This window comes from Vitis riparia, chromosome 18, assembly GCF_004353265.1.
Source record: "Vitis riparia cultivar Riparia Gloire de Montpellier isolate 1030 chromosome 18, EGFV_Vit.rip_1.0, whole genome shotgun sequence".
NCBI lineage: Eukaryota > Viridiplantae > Streptophyta > Magnoliopsida > Vitales > Vitaceae > Vitis > Vitis riparia.
The window spans coordinates 26082753-26100356 of NC_048448.1; positions in this window are offsets into that span (position 1 = coordinate 26082753).

Sequence of the window (17604 nt, forward strand, 5' to 3'; positions counted from 1 at the left end):
TAAGAGGCCTATTTACATTTGGACCACATATAAGTTGTTAAAAAGATTTGCTCAAATACATATAATTAATTATGGAACAAAAAAATCAAGTATTTTACATATAGACTCCATAATGAGAGAACTTCTAGAAACAAAATCACAATGGATGGAGTTTGTAAAAACTTTACTATTTGGGAACAAATTACTTAGGTCTATTTATCAATTATTTTTTAAGAGAATTTTATGTTTTAGAACAAAGAAAAAAAGAAAAAAAGAAAAACATGTTTTACAACCAAAGAACAAAAAACTAAATTTTATTCTTAAAAATAAAAAATATAATGTTTTCAATTTTTAAATTTTTTTAATTGTTTTTTAAGAATTATTTTAAAAAATAACTATATAAATATGGAAAATAGTCAAAAATAAAAAATAAAAAATAAAAACAAAAACTATTTTAAAAAATACACAAATAAGTTAAGAATATTTCAAACTTTTAAATAGATTTTTATTTTAAAAATTAGTATAACATTTTTAAAAATTATTTTGGAAAAGACTTTTGAAGAATCGGATAGATTGAGCAGGAGACAGCATTAGCAGTATTGTTTAAAAAAAAGAAAATGCTGCCATGGCCATGCACGGATGCGTGGCTGGAAGCCAAGGCACCTCGGCAAATAGCGGAGCTTTCGCTCTCAGTACACAAATTCTGACCCGTGTGGCTGAGGTGCTTCACGTAGGAGACAGCATTGTCTTCAGCATTTACTGCATTAAATGGCATGCATCTAACTCCTTTGAAAGCTTAGAGTAAGCGGAAAGATCTCCTGACGTTTTGTATGCATGCACAGGACAGTAGGAGTAGGAGCTCAACCTCCGTATTATTACAGAAAGCTACTGCAGGTTGGTCGCTGGGCTCCTGCATCGAAGGAGATGGACGTATACTAGTCAACAAAGGTTATTGGCATTTGGGATTGTGTTGAATATGCGTGCTGTCTGCCTCACACCCACATCCACCGCAGCAAGGCACGCAACGTGAAGGCCTCTTAGGGGCAGATACGGAAGCAGGAAATGGATTGTTTCACATGCCAACATTAATAAATATCTAAGAGTTAGGTGCCCTAGCTTTGTATAAAATTTTAATTCTGCTTATTATATGATAGTAGGTTTGTAAGACATCACCCAATGTACCTTAAAACACCAATTTTGTTTATATCCAAATATTAAAGTAATTCTTTAAAAAAATATTCTAATGAAAATATTACTAATAAAAATGCTATAGATTAAAAACACTTTTATATACATATAAAACATTTTCAGTAATGGGATACAAATTTATTTTTGAAAGAAGCTAATTCTAAATTTGAGTTAAAAAATAATGTCAAATAAATGATTATTTCGACTGTTAAAATTCTAAACCCTATTTGGTAATTGTTTTTGAAAACGGTTTTGAAAAACAGTTTTTTAAAATAATTTTTGAAATATTATTTATAATATTTTATAAAATAAATTTTTTTTTTGAGAATTTGAACTATTTTTAATGTTTTTAAAAATATTTTTTTTATCCAATGCTTTATTTTAAATTATTCTTCAATTGTATAATTATTTTTAAAAATATAAAATAAAAAAAACAAGTAAAAATAATTAAAAGCAACTAAAAGATATTATTATTTGAAAATATTTTGTTTTTAATTTTTAAGAACAAAAGATCAAAAACAATTCTTTTGTTGTCAAACACATATTTTATTTTATAAAATAGAAAACTATTCTTAAAAATATTATCAAACAATTCCCTGAGAAATTGGCTTCCAATCCCAACATTTCAAGAAACACTCCAAACAACACCAATCCAAGTCACAACATGTGTGTGATAAGGAATAAAGAACTTTTTATTGTGATGAAAACATAAAATGCTTTAAGATTTGTTTTATAGTAGGAAAGAAAAAAATAAAAGGAACTCAATATGGCTATGAAAAATAAGAAGAAAATCAAGTATAATAATAATTACTTAAAATTATATACATTTTAAAATTTCTTTATTCATGATATTGGAGAGAAATCAAGAAAAACAAAATTAATTTAGTAAAACATCCGTGAAAATTTTGTTAAATGTATACTCACTTTTCTTCTCTTTTCTTTTTCTTTCTTTATTTTCATTGTCTTATAATTTTTTTTTTCAAATTTTCTAAGATTCCAACCAACTCTTACCCGCATTTAAATTTATTTTTCTAAATTAATTCTGTAAGAAAATATCTATGTCGGGAGAATTTTTGTCAAGAATCACCAAAACTTATTAACCGGCCAATAGGTACGACATTTATTGAAGATAGAGTTGAAAGTCAAGAGAGATATTATGACTTTTTTCAAATTTTTAAAATGATATTATTTTATTATATTAATTTATTAGAGGCTCGGGTAGAAAAAAAAAAATTCAAATAACACGCTCCTAGATAATTTAGATATATGACTATTCTTAGTATTTCGAAACCAAAAATATAATATTTTTTGTATGAGAAATTTCCATACGCACCGTGTCAGTCCCATTTAACTTTTTTTTTTTTTTTTTTATAAAAAATTTATTTATTTAATTATATTAAAATAAATATATTTTATAAATAATTAAAATATTATAAATTTTTATAACTTATTTTAGAAGTATTTTATTATATATATATATATATTAAAAATAGAAATGTAAAAATTAAATTAAATTAATTTTTTAAATTAAAATTTATATATAATTAGGGAAGGGCAGGACAAGACAATATCCAAATCTACTCTGAACCCATTCCTGGTTTTTAAAAATTTTTTAAACCTGTTAAAAACCCATTTATTTAAATTTTAAACCTATCTCATTAGGGATGAGTATTCAAAAATCCCGTTCCATTGTCATCCCTAATGATATTGCAAAAAATATTTAAAAATAGTTTATAGTATTTATTAACATCAACAAATATCCATTTTTTAAAGAGATAAGTTAAGTTTACATATTAAATTTTAAAGTTGTCTTTTAACACATAACTTTAAATTTGAAAATTTATAATGAAATTAGTTTTTAAAGGGACAATTTCAATATAATTTAAGGATAGTTAACTTGTTTCTTGGAAAAACAAGTTTAATACAAATTTTAAAATTTAAAGTTGCTTTTTTGAACTTTCTTATTTTAAAAAATATTTTTTAAAATTATTATTATTATTATTTGCTTAAAATCCCCTTAACTTGACACAATCTCATCAATTATTCAAATTATTTCATTGCATTTAAAGGCAGTTTAAAAGGATAGCCATGTGGTGATGTTTTGTACGTGATACTGACCACAAAATCCTTGCTTACGATCAACATAAAATATCTTTCTTACTGAAGTTTTTTTGCCTCTTAAGACTGCATTAAGGCTTTGTTTTGAAAACAGTGAGCTAGTAGTCAAAAACATCCACAGAAGGTATTAGAGTAGGACCCTAAAGATTAGTATATAGTAATTTAAGTGGCTTGCTTCTAGCGGGTGATGAACCACTAAAAAGTAATTATGACTTTCAATGCAATGGCATGAGTCACAAGTAATATGAAATTTAGAAGGGAAACTCATAGGACAATTCTTGTAAGACACCACATAATGGAAAATTTGATGGGATGGATGACCAAGATGACAATGTTAATTTTGAAGACTTGATTTTGCGCCGACATATGCCTATGGTTTGGTGTTAAAAGTCTATGTTGTCCTTGCTTTGTTTGTGGATGAAAGGTGCCCACGTCCTCAAATGATTGACAACAAAATGAGATAGAGAAAAAATTCAATTGATGGGTTATCATGTCTACAAATTGAGAGACAGAAGGGAAGGGATAGGGGAACATGGTGGTGCTCTAAGATTTTCTAGATAGATAACAATATACTCATTATGAATGATGTAAGGTTATTGACATCAATAAAAAATCAATCCAATTTAGGACTAAGATATTGGATGAATGTTAAACATATACTCAAGTATCCTAAGAGAAGTAAAGATTATATGCTTGTGTTCCATTAAGATGAGTTAGTACCATTTGGGTATATAGATTTGGACTTTTAGTCTAAGAAGAACTCTTGTAGAGCAAATTCTAGGTATGTGTATACTAGAGTGTTCGGTGCTACTTTTAAAGCAACAAATGGCTTAGAATGTTCCTTATGGGACTAGGGGTAGTTCCCTTGGCAATATCATCCATAATTCTATTTTATAAAAACGAGATGGTGGAACTATTTAAAGAAACAAAAAACCATCAAAAGAGAAAACACATAGAAATGAAGTACTACATGTTTTGTGAGATAGTTTATAGAAGTGACATAACTATGGAGTAAATTTGTTTTGCAGTGCCTAGTCTATTGTTAGGGCTAGTGAGAGATTGTTGGGATATAAACCTTAAAATTATAACATGATTTAATAATAAATGGATTATTTTAGTTCTCCTTTCTTTATCTCATTTATGCATTATAAATGTTGAGGATTTAGGTTTAACATCTCTTATATTGTATATGATTTAGGTGTATGAGTTGCACGAAAGATCCAAGTCATAGGTTCCTTTTAAGTAAATGATTTGTTTATAGTTGGTTCATGAGCTTAGGTAATTCATTTAAAGTTGTAGTGTACTACCTCTTAATTAAATGAATGATTGGTTTGATGGAAACTCTGGATTACTTTGTTCCCTATCATTGGATCATACAATCCACCTTAGGCTTCTCTAGAAAATATTCTAGCAAAAACAATGGTAACAAAATCCATATAGAACAATAATCTAGAGAAGAAAACAACTCATACCTAAATTTAGATGTTCCTAGATCAATTGTAGTCCATAGAAATCATTGAAGAAGAATTTGAATCTATAGAAGACATCGTAGGTTTTGTCAACCCACTAGTCTTCCACCCGAACTCTCCTCATATATAGTCGGGCACAAGAAAAGTGTGTTACTTTCTCTCTAAAGGGTGGCTAGGGTTTCTCTTTGGAGGCTCTTTTTGGAAGATGATAGGAAAAAATCGAAACTCTAACCCTTAATAGGGGTATTTATAGGGCTCCTCGTGAGCTTAAGTGATTTGAACCCTAATTGGGCTTGAGTCATCTAATCTAACTCAACTAGGTCCCAATTAATTAATTAGCCTATTAACTCATTAACCCATCTAATTAATTAATTATCAAAATGGCCTTATGCACACCTATGAACCAAAAAACCCAAATCCCTCAAAATAAGTGTGCCTCTGTGAATTAGGAGCTTGAGTGGGGACCATAGGACCCATAGGAAAATGTTGAATAATTTAGAATCCAATTCTAATGTTGATTCAATACTTCACTAAAGAGAATCAATTGCACTATAGTATCTTATGAAATTACAATGAGCGTAGCTCAGGTCCATGCCCTACTATCCATTGCATGCAGACACCATATGAATTGGTGTCCATAATCTAACAAAGTAGTGTTATCCTTTAGAATCCAATTCTAATGTTGATTCAACACTTTAATAACTATTCTCAATAAAGACACCATGATATCTCATAAATTTGAGATAGTACATCCTATTGGGTGATCTTAAGGATATGTGACCATGAAATTTGTGGTCGCAACAATTCCTCTAGTAAAATTTAACATATGCTTTTTGTGAGTTAGAATATGTTTGTTGATCACATAATAGGAAGATCTGTAACTTAAAGATTCGAGAGGTAATCTTGAGAGGTTGATAAACACATGCCTTCTTAGATTACAAACATCAATTCATAGTGAGTTTGCATACTTTGGATAACAGGTCATGGACTTGAGTACTTATGTCTCCTTGTAATATACATAAGAAACTGGAGTGTAGTTTACTCTCTATAGTAGGATGTTTAGTCAACTTCAAAATTAGATTATGAGAGAGCTACTATTTTCCTATAGGTCCTAGTAGTCTCCTCTTGAGGTCGTACTCCTTGATGGAACGATTTATGAAGCTTGATTTTCTAGTTTACTTGTGTGCATAAGGACATTTTGGTAAATATGTAAAATTGCATAGGATCTTGTGAAAGGTCCCTTAAGATTAGACTAATTGATTAATTGAAATCTAATTAGGTTAGTTAATTAATTAATTAAGACTTATGTGGGCTAGTTTAATTGACCTAAACCTATGGTGGATTCAAGTCATTTAAGCTCATGAGAAACTTATAAATACCCCTTTTTAAGGCTAAGACTTTAGTCTTTTGATAATCTTCTTATTCACTTAGAGAGGGAGAACTCTAACTATCAACCTCATAGAGGTTTCCATCCCTTTAGTGCTAAGATTCGAAGAGAGAGCCATTGTGGCGGAAGATCAATGAGTTCATGAGATCTATGATGTCTACTACAGTTTGGATTCTTTGCTTTAATGACTAAATCTAATATGTGAATATCTAAATTTTAGGTATGACATTGATCTCTAGATATATATATATATATATATATATATATATATATGTATGTATGTATACTGCATGCACCCAAACCAGTCTTGGGAAAGAGAGTATAGTAATCTAGGATTTCCTTACAGTATCAACATGAACAATATGCTTAGTCTCCATATTAGCATCAACTTGAGATAAGACAACAATCTTAGCTAGGAACCATAGCAATATTATCATTAGGTTGCTTGGTCAAAATCTTTATAATAGGAGTATTAGTAATCAAAACCTCTATGAATGGACAAGTACTATAAGGAATCTCCTTAGAAAGTATCTCCTTGAAAGGTGGAATGAAAATGTGCAAATGATCCATGATCCATGATCAAATGCAAACAAGAGATGATATAGTCCATTTTTCACTCCAATGAAGAAGTAGTTGGGTGTGCAGTGGAAGAAATCATCTCTATAGTTAACGACATAATTGGTGAAGTTTGAGGAACAAACTATAATAGTATCTAGGGAAAAAGAAGTAACAATTTTTATACCAAGAGAGGGAGCAGTTGGAATTGGAAAAGCTGTAGAAGCTAGCATCTTAGTAGGCAAAGTAAATTACTTGACTAGAAGATCTCTCTTTGTTCCACAAATATGCCATGTTGGGCAATTTGTTTTTTTGGGTTTTCTTTCCCATTAAAACATTAAAATTTTTGTGGTTGACAACCTATCAACATATGCATTAACTTAATTCTTTGTGTATACATTTTTACATATGTGAAAGAATGATAAAATCTACCATTCAATGTTTCTTTTATTATCTTTAAGATGAAGTTTGTTAGTTGATTTATAAGAACAAACTCATTTGAAGGAACTTAAATGTTTTTAGTGACCTTTTTTTTAGAGCAAATTCAAAGGTTGTCTTGAGATGTATCTTGACATGGATGTTTGGTATTTTTTATTGATCCTATTATGAGACTAAGCTTAGCAAAAAGTGCATTGATCTTGACATCTTACTATTGATTGTGTTTTGCAAGTTTTTCAATAGCTTTGGTCAATCTTACAACTTTCTCTACAAAGAATATGCTTCAACTATCATGACTCATATGCCAATATTATTTAATGTTGCAAGGGTCCCTTATGAAGATCCACATGAAGATTTATACATAGATTTGATGTCTTACTTGTCTTCTTGATTGAACAAATACAAATGGTTTGAAGATGTTCCTTGAGAGATGGTTATTTGTGGTATCACTTACTTAACCATGTCCTTCTTATTTACCTTAATGAGGCCATTGAGATGACTAGATTCTTAAGAGAAATCACTTTATGATATGTACTTTCATTAAGAGAAGAAGCAATTTGAGTTTGTTGTTGGGAAGCTCCTACTTCTCAAGTTTGTTGTTAGGAAGCTGCTTTTATTTTGCTTCAAGTTATGGTGTTAGAACTTTTCTTGGACCCTATGTAGAGATTTTTGACTTGTAAAAAAGAAAGGAGAGGTAGAAATTATTCCACCAAGTCTTTCAACAATTTATATACAAACTTTTCTTAAAGAAAACACTAGTAGTCAAACTAAAAATTTATTAATTTTAGAATAAGATACAATATCTTAGTATTCTTTTGACTCTTTTAATAAGAAACTTGACTTGGTTCTTGACTTGCTTTGAAGCTTAGCGTGTCTTGGCTTAGGCATGGACTTTAGTGTGTCCTTGCAATTGGGCTTAGATTTTGGCTTGTCTTGGATCAATCTTAAAGTTTGGCTTGTCTTCAACTTGAGCTTGAACTTTAACGTTTCTTAGGTTAGGCTTAAACTTTAACTTATCTTCAACCTGGGCTTATATTTTGGGGTGTCTTGAGTCAAGCTTGAAATTTGGCTCATCTTTAACTTGGGTTGGACTTTTGCATGTATTAGGTCAAGCTTAGACTTTAGCGTAACTCATGTTCACTAAGAGCACAAATGTTTGATCTTGAATTGAAAACACCTTGAATTTTGGACTTCGTTTTTGAATCTTTGAACTTGGCCTTTGAATTTTTGAAGGCTTTAAATAACTTCTTAAATCTTCAAGGTGAGCTTTCTTTAACTCTTCTCAAGTGTCAAAGTTCTCTTAAGTTCTTAATATGGTCAAATTTCCCTATGAATTTGGTTATTATTGATGGAGGTTAATGGTAAAAGGTATTCTCAACAAAGGTATCATGATATCTTATGAGATTGAGATAGTGTGTCATCTTAGGTGATCCAAAGAACATGTGATAATGAAATCTTTGGTTGTAGTAATTCTATAAGTGGACTTTGATATATACTTTTTAGGAACTAGAGTATGTTAGTTGATCACATAATAGGAGAATCTATAATTTAGGTATTGAAGAGGTAAACTAGATGGGTTGATAGCACTACTTTGTTAGATTATAGACACCAATTTAGTAGGAGTTTACATGCAATGAATAGTAGGTTACAGACCTGAACTTTAACTCTTAATTTTATAGGATATTAAAGTGTAGTTGACTCTCTTTAGTGGAGTTTCGAGTCAACTTCAAAATTGGATTATGAGAAAGCCAGTATTTTCCTATGGGTCATAATGTTCCTCGCTCAAACTCTTAATTCATGGAACCATTTTTTATTTGAGAGATTTGAGTTTCTAGTTTATAAGTCTGCATAAAGGTGTTTTGGTAAAAATACAAAGTTGCACAAGATCTTATGAATTGACTTTTTAGATTATGCCAATTAATTAATTGGAGTCCACTAGAGATAATTGATTAATTAGGTAGACTAGATTAGGTGATCCAAGCTCAATTTCGGCTCAAGTCACTTATGATCATAAAGAGCCCTATATGAACCCTCTTAAGGGTTGAGAGTTTGGACTCAAGCTTGTTTTCAACTTGAACTTGGACTTTCTTGTGTCTTAAGCCATGCTTGAACTTTAACTTCTCTTCAACTTAGGCTAGACTTTGCGTGTGTTGGGTTGAACTTAGGCTTTGGCATAACTCATGTTAACCAAGGCCACGAATGCTTGATCTTGAATTGATGACACCTTGAATTTGATCTTCAAAGCTTTGAACTCGATTTTTGCATCTTTGAACTTGATATTTGAATCTTCGAAGGTTTTGAAGTACTTCTTAAACCTTCAACGCGAGATTTCTCTAACTCTTCTGTGTCAAAGTCCTCCTAAATCCTCCAATGTGATTTGAAGAGTTAAGGACATCTTTCTATTTATAGGGGGCTAAGAGAGACATATTTGGATAGTTTTTTATATTCCTTGTTATATTATTTCTTAATTAAATTTAACATTTAAGGGGATTCTGAGACATATATAAATAGTTTTGACTCTTAAAGTATATTTGGATTTTTTTCTAATTTATTTTTAATAAAAATTAATTTAATTTGATTTTTTCTTTTAACTAAATTGAATTCACCATTTTTATTTATTTTAATAATTATATTTTAATCACTAAAATTCTTATTTATTTCTTTATTTAATATGAAGATAATTTGTTCTTCCTTTTGTGTATAGCCATGTGACATGTTTTGCAATTAATTCACTTAATAAATTTATTGTTAAGTGACAAATTTTATTTTGTTTCACTTATTTTGTATTGTTTATTTTTATGATATGTAGCTTTTTATAAGTGGTCAATTTTTTTTTTCCACTTTGCAGTTGGGAAGATGATAATTAGATTACTAGCTCATATGAAAGCCAATCAATTATTAAAAATTTCCCTTGAGTTGTGGCAATGTTATCGTTTGAGAAAAATAAATAAAAAGAACATGATCAATTTTGGTAATTGTTTTTCAAAGTTTAAAAACATATCTTAAAAACTTTTTATTAAATTTTTTGGAATTGAACTTGAAGATAATTGCTTTTTTAGAATAAATTTGAGGTATTTTCATATTTTTTTAATATTATTTTGATGAATAATTGAAAATATGAATAATATATGATAATAAATACTTTTAAGAGAAATTAATGAACTTAGAAAGTTGTCTTATTTTATTTTATTTATTTTTTTATATTTGAATCTTCAATAAAATTTTATTCTTAAAAGTATATATATATATATATATATATATATATATATATATATAAAATAAAACTTTATTTTAAAAGTTGAAAAGTTTTTAAAATTTATTTAAAATAAATAAAAAATAATTTTTTATAATTTTTTTTATTTTTTTTAAAAAGAAGAATGTCTATCCAATACATTTAAATTATACATTTGTTATAAATAATTATGTTGTATATAAATATACCATGAGAACTTATTGTTATGGACTTAGGCTCTTCACATGCTTCCTGTTCCTTATATAAGCTCAAGAGAAGCTTCCTTTTCTTCCCTATATATATTTAAGGTAAGCTCAAAGGAAGTTTCTTGTTCTTTCCTATATAAGTTCAAGGTAAGTTCAAGGAAAGCTTCCTATTCTTCCATATATAAGTTCAAAAAAGAAACCTATCTTCAAATATTTTTTAGTATGAAAGTCAATGAATGTAAGTAGGTTGAAGTTATTTTTAAGGTTAAGTAGCATATAAAATAAAGAGTGGAAACACAAAATAAAGCTTTTGAATAGTTTCGAATTATTAATTATATTTTTCTTTCCTCGCAATAGAAGACAACGGTGTGCATTTTGGGGAATCTTTTCTTTGGGTGGCGATGGAGAAAAGACATAGTGGACTGGTAGAGTACTGGTGGCCTTGATTATTTTTTGGATGGAGTCAAAGGTCTTGTATTTGGGGAATCCATCCTTGTTGCCATTTTTCAAGTTTTTATAACTTTTATAAAATATAGTACATGTATTAAAAAAAAATATATATTTTTTTCAAAAATATATTTTTTTTTATAGAAAAATTGTTGCATTTGACTAATACTATGTTTAGTTCCAAAAGTATTTTAAAAAATATTTTTTAAAAATGGATTTCTCATGGGTGTTTGATTTTATTATAAAAAATATAAAAAAAAAATCAAAAATAATTATTTATATAGCTTAGTGATTAGGGAGCTAGTCTCTTCAAAATTTGAGTTCGTGGGATCATATCCCACTACCATTAATATTTTTTTCAAAATTTCAAGGGGGTTATTTGCCCTTCTTGAGTATTATTTGACTCCACCTATGAAGTGAAATGAATTTAAAATAGGATATAAAAATAATTTATTAACTTTAAATATATTTTTTTTTTAAACTTTTTTAACCAAATGTAGCCCAAACATATCTATGTTTAGGCCTTTTTTTTCTCCTTTTTTTTTTTTTTTTTTCCTTTTGTTGTCCGAGAAGGAAATGAGAGTGAAGAAGAGGAAAATGCTTCAAATCCCAATATACGTTTCATGCTTCCTTTCCCCCTAAGCAAGAAGAGGAGCTTAAGGGTCCCATGCATCTAATATTTGGATTCTGAGACATATATAGATAGTTATGACTCTTAAAGTATATTTGGATTTTTTCTAATTTATTTTTAATAAAAATTAATTTAATTTAATTTTTTCTTTTAACTAATTGAATTCACCATTTTTATTTATTTTAATAATTATATTTTAATCACTAAAATTCTTATTTATTTCTTTATTTAATATGAAGATAATTTGTTCTTCCTTTTGTGTAGAGCCATGTGACATGTATTGCCATTCACTTAATAGAATTATTGTTAAGTGACAAATTTTATTTTGTTTCACTTATTTTGTATTGTTTATTTTTATGACATGTAGCTATTTATAAGTGGTCATTTTTTTTTTCCACTTTGCAGTTGGGAAGATGATAATTAGATTACTAGTTGTTGAGATATTAGGAATGCTTTCCTTATATCATTCTTTCCTTATATCATTTAGTGTTGAGATATTAGGAATGTTTAGGTATTAAGAAAGTTGAGATATTATGAATATTGAGATATTATGAATATTGAAATATTAGGAAAGTTGAGATATTAGGATATTCGTTGTTATTTCCTTATATCATTTTTCCTTATATCATTCTTTCCCATTATTAGAATGGTGATTACCCTTTATATATACTCTGTATATGAACGAATGAAAGTATGAATGAAAAAACTACCATTTATCAATTTGAAGATGGTATCAGAGCCATGGAACTGAAATCCTGGATATTTTGTCGCTATGGTAGTCTGACAGGGATCAACCATCCTAAGACAAACCCTAATATTGATAAGTCAACCTTCAAATGCACTCACTGCAATAAGACTGGTCCCACCAGTTTGGATATCCCACAATTTCAAAGCAACGACTCTTGGTATGACTAGGAAAACAATGAGGAACCGAGGGTTTGAACCATGGACCTTTAGATCATGTTTAGGTTATCAACACTTTGTTATTAATGATAATAATCGTGATTAACGGAAGAAGGATTCAAAGAAAACAGAGGCTAATGTTGCTGAGAAAGCCTCTGCATTGGTAGCCGCTACTGATTATGGTGGTAAGTTTTTAAATACTTTTACACCTGTTATTAATAGTGCATGGATAATTGATTCTGGTGCTACAGATCATATGTCTTTTGATTCTAGACAGGTTTCACCCCTTAGACGTTCCTCACAAAAAATTGTTTCCACAGCCAATGGTAACACAACCCCAGTCATTGGGGAAGGATCCTTAACTCTTACTGGTACTTTGAATTTGGATTCTGTTTTAGTTGTTCCATCTTTAGATTACAATCTTTTGTCAGTTTCTCAAATCACTGCAGCCTTATCTTGTATTGTCATTTTTTGGCCTGAATTTTGTGTGATTAAGGACATTCAAACAAGACAGACAATTGGTTGTTGTATTAAACGGGGAAAACTCTATTACTTGGACTTGCAGTCAAAGGATTCAAATAAGTTGCAACAAACCTTGATGGCAGATGGATCGGAGGGAAAAAAGAAAAAGTTTGAAATTTGGTTGTGGCATCAACGTCTAGGACATGATTCCTTTGGTTATTTAAAAAAATTGTTTCCTAGTTTGTTTGCAAAGAGTGATATTTCTGGTTTCCATTGTGATATTTGTGAATTGGCTAAAAGTCATCGTGCTTCGTTTCCGTTAGTTTTGAATAAAAGTCCGTTTCCTTTTATGGTTATACATTTTGATGTTTGGGGCCCATCCAAAGTCCCAACTTTGAGTGGCTCACGTTGGTTTGTTACTTTTATTGATGATTGTACCAGAATGACATGGTTATACTTGATGAAGACCAAAGATGAAGTGAACTTGTTGTTTAAAAAATTTCATAAAATGATTGAAACTCAGTACAATGCAAAGGTTGGGTTCTACGTAGTGATAATGGTGGAGAATATCGAAGTTCTGATCTTCAAAAGTATTTGGAAGGACATGACATCATTCATCAAACTACTTGTTCCAATACACCCCAGCAAAATGGAGTCATTGAATGAAAAAATCGGCACTTGTTAGAGGTTGTTCGTGCTTCCTTGATAGAAGCAAAAACACAGATATCTTATTAGGGAGAAGCAATCACATCTGTCGCATAATTGATCAATCGGGTACCTTCTAACTCAATTAACTTTCAAACACCTCTCCAAGCTCTTACTAATGCCGTAGTTGCCCCAACTGTCCCAAATCTACCTCCTCATGTTTTTGGTTGCGTGGCATTTGTGCATCTAAACAAGCACCAACACACCAAGTTAACTTTCCATGCATTGCAATGTGTGTTTGTTGGATATGCATTGCACAAAAAAGGATATCGATGTTACCATCCTCCAACTCGACAAATGTATATTACAATGGATGTGGTGTTTCATGAAGATTCGATGTATTTTTCATCTGAGTCTGAACTTCAAGGGGAGTACCATAAGGAAATTCAGACTCTCGAAATTCAGACTCTCGATTATGATTATCATATCTTTGAGGAAGATGAATCTAGACAATCTGAACTAGTGAACTAGGAAGCGGGTGAGTTGGATATGAGTGGTCAACAATTTGGGTCCGAAGATGTCTTCACTGAAATACCAAACCAATCGTCGTCTGTTGAGGGTGTTCTTAATTTGGAATCAGATCCATTCATGAAACGGTTACCACACAGTCATAATAGAGGTATTCCTAAACCCACATATGAACCTGAATTGTCTACCAAAGTTAAATATCCTATGAGCAACTATGTGTCTAACCATCATTTGTCTGAATCAAATAAGTCATTTGTAAATCAATTATCTACTGTAGCTATTCCTAACAGTGTGCAGGAAGCCTTAGCTGATCCAAGGTGGAAAGCAGCCATGAATGAAGAGATGAAACCATTGCAGAAGAATGAAACATGGGAACTCGTAGAATGTCCACTAGGAAAGAAGCCAGTTGGGTGTCGTTGGATCTATACTGTGAAGTATAAGGCAGATGGTAGTATTGAACGATTTAAAGCAAGACTGGTAGCAAAAGGGTACACTCAAACTTATGGAATTGACTACACAAAGACATTTGCACCTGTAGCTAAGATCAACACAGTTCGAGTATTACTGTCTTTAGCTGCAAACCTAGATTGACCATTACAACAATTCGATGTGAAAAATGCCTTTCTGCATGGCGAGTTATCTGAAGAAGTATATATGAATCTTCCACCAGGATGCATGGTGTCAGAAAAGCAATGTCAGAAAGTGTGCAAATTGAAGAAGTCATTGTATGGGTTGAAGCAATCCCCGAGAGCATGGTTTGGAAGGTTCACAAAGTCAATGAGAGCTTTTGGTTTTCGTCAAAGTAATTCAGATCACACTTTGTTCCTGAAAAAGCAACATGGTAAGATTACGACACTCATCGTATATGTGGATGACATGGTAGTTACAGGAAATGATCCCGAAGAAAGAAAAGCTTTGCAAAATTATCTATCTAGAGAATTCGAAATGAAAGATCTAGGTCCTCTGAAATACTTTCTTGGGATTGAAGTTTCTCGATCAAGTGAAGGAATTTTTTTGTCTCAAAGAAAGTATGCCTTAGATCTTTTACAGGAGACTGGAATGTCGGGATGTCAACCTGTTAATACACCAATAGAAGAAGGTCTGAAATTGTGTGTTGAGCCTAATCAAGTATCAACCGATAAGGGAAGATACCAGAGACTTGTGGGGAGATTAATGTACTTAGCTCATACAAGACCAGATCTTGCTTATGTATTGCGTGTAGTGAGTCAATACATGCATAATCTTGGAGAGCAACATATGAATGCAATCATGCGCATTTTGAGGTATTTGAAGAATGCTCTTGGGAAGGAAATTTTGTTCGCTAAAAATGTTGATCATCAGAGTATAGAAGTATATACTGATGTTGATTAGGCTGGTGTAGTGGATGATAGACGATCTACATTTGGTTACTTTACCTTTGTAGGTGGTAATCTTGTGACATGGAAAAGTAAGAAGCAGAATGTCGTCGCTCATTCAAGTGTAGAAGCGGAATTTAGAGGTATGGCTCTAGGACTTTGTGAGGCATTATGGCTAAGACTCCTCTTACAGGATTTAGGTTACCTATCTAGGCAACCAATTCGATTGTTTTGTGACAATAAATTCACATGTGACATTGCTCATAATCCAGTACAACATGATCGTACAAAGCATGTCGAGGTGGATAGATTCTTCATTAAGGAAAAGTTGGATGATAAGATTGTGGAATTGCCTAAGATTCGATCAAAAGATCAATTGGCCGATATCCTTACCGAAGCTGTCTCAAGTCAAGTGTTCTCAAAATTTTTAGACAAGTTGGGCATGTGTGACATCTATGCACCAACTTGAGGGGGAGTGTTGAGATATTAGGAATGCTTTCCTTATATCATTCTTTCCTTATATCATTTAGTGTTGAGATATTAGGAATGTTTAGATATTAAGAAAGTTGAGATATTATGAATATTGAGATATTATAAATATTGAGATATTAGGAATATTGAGATATTAGGAAAGTTGAGATATTAAGATATTAGTTGTTATTTCCTTATATCATTTTTTCCTTGTATCATTCTTTCCCATTCTTAAAATGGTGATTATCCTCTTTATATACTTTGTATATGAACGAATGAAAGTATGAATGAAAAAACTACCATTTATCAATTTGAAGACTAGCTCATATGAAAGAAAATCTATTATTAAAAATTTCCCCTTAGTTGTGGCAATGTTATCGTTTGAGAAAAATAAATAAATAAAAAGAACATGATCAATTTTGGTAACTGTTTTTCAAAGTTTAAAAATATATCTTAAAAACTTTTTATTAAATTTTTTGGAATTAAACTTGAAGATAATTACTTTTTTAGAATAAATTTGAGGTATTTTCATAAATTTTTAATATTATTTTGATGAATAATTGAAAATATGAATAATATATGATAATAAATACTTTTAAGAGAAATTAAGGAACTTAGAAAGTTGTCTTATTTTATTTTATTTATTTATTTTTATATTTGAATCTTCAATAAAATTTTATTCTTAAAATTATATATATATAAAATAAAGATGATAATCAAATAAAGCAAGTAATGAACTTAGAATATATATGTATATAATAAAACTTTATTTTACAATTTGAAAAGTTTTTAAAAATTATTTAAAATAAAAAAATTATATTTTTATATTTTTATTTTTTTTGAAAAAGAAGAATGTCTATCCAATACCTTTAAATTATACATTTTTTTATAAATAATCATGTTGTATATAAATATACCATGAGAACTTATTGTTATGGAATTAGGCTCTTCACATGCTTCTTGTTTTCTATATAAGCTCAAGAGAAGCTTCCTTTTATTCCCTGCATAAATTCAAGATAAGCTCAAAGGAAGTTTTCTATTCTTCCCTATAAAAGTTCAAGGTAAGTTCAAGGAAAGCTTCCTGTTCTTTCCTAGATAAGTTTAAAGGAGGGTGATTTGTACTAGATGTGACACTATGGAGAAGTTAAAAAAGAAACCTATCTTCAAATATTTTTTAGTATGAAAGTCAATGAATGTAAGTAGGTCGAACTATTTTTTAAGGTTAAGTAGCATATAAAATAAAGAGTGGAAACACAAAATAAAGCTTTTGAATAGTTTCGAATTATTAATTATATTTTTCTTTCCTCTCAATAGAAGACAGCGGTGTGCATTTTGGGGAATCTTTTCTTTGGGTGGCGATGGAGAAAAGACATAGTGGACTGGTAGAGAGTTGGTGGCCTTGATTATTTTTTGGATGGAGTCAAAGGTCTTGTATTTGGGGAATCCGTCCTTGTTGCCATTTTTCATATTTTTATAACTTTTATAAAATATAGTACATGTATGTACATTCAAAAAATAATAATATTTTTTTTATAGAAAAATTGTTGCATTTGACTAATACTATTTTTAGTTCCAAAAGTATTTAAAAAA